The following is a 6,000-nucleotide window of genomic DNA, read 5'->3' on the forward strand; positions in this document are numbered from 1 at the left end:
TGCTTGTAAATATTATAGCTATATGGGAGTATTTATGTTTAACCTTGAATACGGATATAAAAACTCTGACAATCAGTTATTTCCTCAGTTCAACATTGACATTTGAGATATAATGATGCATTCAAACAAAAGGAATATTGACAAAAGCTACACGCAAGAAGTAAGTTATTCTTTTATATTCTTAGTGGGTAAAGAAATTAATTCTAATAACATTTATACAGATCCCATTATAGTTAACTGATAGTTAAATGTTTTTGAATCTGGATCTCCAGAGGTCGGTAAAGAGCAATATCAAAACATAAAAAAAGTATGTAAACACTGCATTTAAATGGATTACGAGCTTACCACATGAGGTAGATCATACCTATTTTTTATTCCGGCCCAAAGTTCCCCACAATCGTTCCCCACCGGCCCAAAGTGCCACAATCGTCCACCCCCCCCCCAACTTTTTTTCAATTTTAATAACTTTTTTTTTAAGTTTTTTTTACATCTCTTAGAATGTCATGAAACACACTTAAAACACAAAAATTTCATGTTTGATATTTTCCAACTTCAAAATGGGAATGATATAGATATGTGTCGCATAAAAAAAGTATGTTTACAGAGTGTGGACAGGGGCCGCGCGAACGCAGTCCCCCACTACCAAAAATGACGCTGTTGAGTTACCCCCAGTTGAGGTAATGACACGGGCCAACCAATCCGAAGTGCATTGGAAATACCTCGTCCTAGGAGCGCCTTCTTCATGATCAAGGCAGCTCCCCACAGGGTTGCTAACTTTTTGGTACATAAATATGTTCCCAGAGCATCCAAAATTATGTCATTTTTAGCCAAAATATGTCCAAAACATGTCCATCTTGAAATCTCAGAACCTAGAGGTTATTTTTCTTATCAATCGGGATATTGACCAAAAGACGCTTTGGAAACATCTTTCAAAGCGGCCAGTCAACATCAAATATATTGAAAACGAAAAAAAAACATTAAATACAAGCACAAAACTCAGAAAAACAAGTAAACACTAAAAATAATTTGTGGGAGCTTAAGATTAGTCTTCTAGCGAGAATTCATTTTGATAATTATGTTCAGCATGAGAGGCCTTATTTCTTCCTTTGTTAGCTATTTGCCAATCGGAAAACCAAAAAAACGGAATTAAATTTTAAACTGTGAATATTTTGTATTGTTTATGCTAAATAATAAAAGAATAAAAAAAGGCAATATTGAGTATTACAAAAAACAATAAAAGTAAACCGTCGCTTGTACATAATTTGAAGAAAAGATTGTCTCTGTTTTTATAAAAAAAAAATTTGGAGGGTTTTATCAATAGTAAAGTTGTTGAAGAAACGATACAATTGGCCAACCCGAAAGAACTTTCAATTTACATAACATATAGGGTGCTTTTACTTGTAAATTTACAACGACTTACATTTATTGATGACGACTTTGCATGGATTTGGACATTTCTATTTGGTTGATGGTTCGGTTATACTGTTTGTTCCTAGGTAGTTGGACAGATGAGTAAGGTCAAAACCTCGTTCAAGTGCAAATTTGTCTCAATTGCTGGATTAGGACGACAGCTTTTTTTTTTTTTTTGCCAATTAATTACCTCTTAAAAATAATATAAGATTTAAAATAAAAGACGTTGCAAGCCACGATATAATTATGGAATTTAAAGTACTCAACAGTGATGCCAAACGTGGTACAATTGTACCATTTTGGTACATTTCACCTCTACTGGTCAGGGTTGCCAACTTTTCGGTCCATAAATATGTCCCCTGAGTATCCAAAATTATGTCATTTTTATCCAAAATATGTCCATATTTCGTCTTTAATATGTCCATCTTGAAATCTCAGGACCTAGAGGTTATTTTTCTTATCAATTGGGATATTGACCAAAAGACGCTTTGGAAACATCTTTCAAAGCGGCCAGTCAACATCAGTAGTAATGGTAATAACAGTGTCAAGCGGGGTGTCCCCCCATATAGCTATAACGATTCCGAGCAGAGTGTTCTCCCATATAGCTATAATATTTACAAGCGCATAGTGTAATGACCGATTCAACCACCGTGAAAATTCGTGCTGATCTATGTTCAAAGTGCGTGATATTTTCACGGTGGTTGAATCGGTCATCACACTGTCTGCTTGTATGGCGGGTGTACTGTGCGCTTGAAAGCATTGTAGCTATATGGTGGGACTGTCCGCTTGAAACTGTTATAGCTATATGGTGGGACTGTCTGCTTGTAAATATTATAGCTATATGGGAGTATTTATGTTTAACCTTGAATACGGATATAAAAACTCTGACAATCAGTTATTTCCTCAGTTCAACATTGACATTTGAGATATAATGATGCATTCAAACAAAAGAAATATTGACAAAAGCTACACACAAGAAGTAAGTTATTCTTTTATATTCTTAGTGGGTAAAGAAATTAATTCTAATAAAATTTATACAGATCCCATTATAGTTAACTGATAGTTAAATGTTTTTTGAATCTGGATCTCCAGAGGTCGGTAAAGAGCAATATCAAAACATAAAAAAAGTATGTAAACACTGCATTTAAATGGATTACGAGCTTAGCACATGAGGTAGATCATACCTATTTTTTATTCCGGCCCAAAGTTCCCCACAATCGTTCCCCACCGGCCCAAAGTGCCACCATCGTCCACCCCCCCCCAACTTTTTTTTAAAGTTTTTTTTTACATCTCTTAGAATGTCATGAAACACACTTAAAACACAAAAATTTCATGTTTGATATTTTCCAACTTCAAAATGGGAATGATATAGATATGTGTCGCAACTTTTACTATTAGAAAAACAATGTTTGTAGTGACCAATCTTCTTTTTTTTCAACTTTTTTTTAACTTTTTTTTAACTTTTTTTTACATCTCTTAGAATTTCATAAAACACACTTAAAACATAAGAAATTTACATTTAATATTTTCCAACTTCAAAATGGTAATGATATAAATATGTGTTTTGCGACTTTTAATATTAGAAAAATAATGTTTGTAGTGACCAATTTTTTTTTCCAACAGTTTTTTTTAAACTTTTTTTTCAACTTTTTTTTTTAAATCTCTAAATCATATCAGAAAAATAGAATGATACTTTTAATTTAAATTTTAAAAAAAATTATTCTTGTGCATACTATTGATGATAGTAAGTTCTCTTACAAGATTTTTTTCATGAAAAACAAACTTTTTTTTATAGGATTTTCCAGAGCTCCCCCTACCCATTAAGAAGATAAGAAAGGGTGAAGCGACTCCGGTGGTCATCTCAAACAGACCATCGGTTATGCAACATGGTCGTAGGTCGAATCCATTAATACAATCAACATTAACCGTAAACCGCCCAATAGCCAACTATCCAGCTCCCCCATCCAGCATCCACAGCAATATGTCGCAGCCATCCGGACCCATCGTACACCAGCCAACTGTCAACTGGTCAACTGCCACACTCAAAATGCAAACCATACTCCCATTCCATGAAGCTAATGTAGTCATTGAACCAGTCACCTCTCTCCGTGATCACGTAAAAAAATTGTATCTTCTCTCTCTCTCTCTCTTATTTCTGTATATATCTATCTCGATGTGTGTGTTATAAAAAAAAAAAAAAAAAAAAAAAAAAAAAAAAAAAAAAACTCAATGTCAATGTCTGGATCTAGCATGAATTAAAAATAAAAAAAAGTATTAATAGGGTAGCGGTTCTATTGACTTAGGTCATTAAACACTGAAAATATATTTTTTTCAGCTTAATTGAAGTGTCACATCACCAATATAAAAAAATATATGGCATAATTTCTCTTTCTTATACCAGGTTACATTCGAAGAATCATATTAAACACACACACACACACACACACACAAACACACACACACAACACACACACAGACAAACACACACAAACAAACACACACACACACAGACAGACAATATAAATATTCATTTTTTTGTAAAAGAAAAAATAACTTCACATTCATTTTCTAGATAAATGTACAGGAACTCCCGCCACCAACATACCTAAAGAACAGTAATCTATTTGACGACATGGAAATACTTTTATTACCACCACCAACACAATTTGAAGACGATGAGTCAGAGGAATGGATCGAACAGTTATTAATCGATTGGTTTGGTGATGATAATTGTAATATAATTCCTCCGAATACGGGAGATAGTTCTATTAATGTACCAAGTACATCTACAGGGTGTATGGCACAACCAGATACTCCCGAATGGGCTGATCGTCTTAGTCCTGATACACTCAAGGGGTTGTTGAGTGAGTTGGGGAATTTCACACTAAGCAACGTCCCCAGCTTTGAGAACATTAGTGGATGACATGAAATCCCAGTAACTCCCCCTGCCATGCCCAATTTTAATTTAATTGATTCTGCCTTGCACAATGTATTTGTTTATAGGGCTGAGTTTGAGGATCCATTTAATTCCCTAACATCAGGTAGCATCATAACAGATCCGGTGGACATAGTACACTCCTATGTGGGCAAGATTCGAGCCCTTCTTAAAAGAGTGATTCGGGAGGGGGGTGGGAAGGATGGGGTTAAGGCTGCCATCGCCCAAAAAATAATTTTTTTCAATGAAAAGGCGGATGAGGTGTATGAGCGTTATTTACGTACTGAAATGCTATCACTTAATCCGCACCTGACTAACTTTGAGGGTGTTTTTTTGGACTGTGTTGATAATATACCAATAAAATTAGAAAATTACACTGAGGTGGGTATTGGGTCGGTGTTTTTAGTTATTGGAAGTTAAGACATTAGTCTGGATAAATTTAAAAAGAATTTTATTTTAAGAGGGGCGCGGGAGTGGGGTGGTGGGACCAGAATATAATGAAGATTTAAATTATTGTTATGGTGTACAACGCTTCAATTTCGATACAGTGCTTCAATGCTTCAAATATGCATTTCTTGTGGCAGCTCACAAGCCTCTGCAAAAGGAAGCTAGCAAGACACTGTTGGACAATTATGCAGTTAATGGGAGTCCAAGTTTCCCTAAAGTAGATTTTAATTGTTTAAATGATCAATGTCCAGTAACACTTAATGGGATAACTATTTTTGAGCGGGCTAATGCACATTTAAAAATTGGTGTTACTGTGCTACAATATGAAACAGAATTTGAGGGGGGTGACCGCAAAATAGGGGTTATATTTCCAGTGAGGGCTCCGTCCATTGAATCAGTGGAACATTGGGTTTGGCTTCTTTACAAGCTGGCCAGTGATCCCGATTCAATTGGACATTTTTTTTCCAATACCAAACATTAGTCGGGTTCTGGGGGAGGGTAAATGGAAACAACGGGGGGAATGCCATTACAAAAAACCCGAGTGGATGACTTGGCAATAAAATTTTTAACGAGAAATGGCTGAAAAGTGTTTTGGGGGAGATGGGTTGATGGCAGAAGAATGTCTTAGCGTAGTTATAGTGTGATAGTGGGGGGCGAATTGCTTGCTAAGAAACCCAAATGAATGAGTTGAAATAGAATTTTTAACTAGAAATGGCTGAAAAGTGTTTTGGGGGAGATGGGTCGATAACAGACGGGTGTCAGCGTAGTTATGGTGTGATAGTGGGGGGCGAATTGCTAGCGAAAAACCCAAAAGAATGAGTTGAAATAAAATTTTTAACTAGAAATCTCTGAAAAAATATTTTTGGGGGAGATAGTGCGATGGCAGCCGGATGTCATAGAGTAGTTATAGTGTGAGAGTTTGGGGGCGTATTGCTTACAAAAAACCCGAGTGGATGGTTTGAAATTAAAATTTTTACTGACTTGGCAATGACTTGGCAATAAAATTTTTAACGAGAAATGGCTGAGAAATGTTTTGGGGGAGATGGGTTGATGGCAGAAGGATGTCTTAGCGTAGTTATATTGTGATAGTGGGGGGCGAATTGCTTGCGAAAAAACCCGAATGAATGAGTTTAAATAACATTTTTAACTAGAAGTGGCTGAAAAGTGTTGTGGGGGATATGGGTCGATGACAGAGGGGTGTCTTAGCG

General features: G+C 35.8%; 1 non-coding gene across 1 annotated transcript; it reads right to left on the reverse strand.

Moving 5' to 3' along the window:
* Positions 1 to 612: 612 nt before the first annotated feature.
* On the reverse strand, positions 613 to 774 carry LOC148941685 (U1 spliceosomal RNA). The gene has a single exon (XR_016143330.1). It is a non-coding gene; the product is annotated as a U1 spliceosomal RNA (small nuclear RNA).
* Positions 775 to 6,000: the final 5,226 nt, after the last annotated feature.

This window comes from Artemia sp. Qi Xiang Cuo, chromosome 18 (assembly GCF_049724085.1).
Source record: "Artemia sp. Qi Xiang Cuo chromosome 18, ASM4972408v1, whole genome shotgun sequence".
Classification (NCBI taxonomy): Eukaryota; Metazoa; Arthropoda; class Branchiopoda; order Anostraca; family Artemiidae; genus Artemia; species Artemia sp. Qi Xiang Cuo.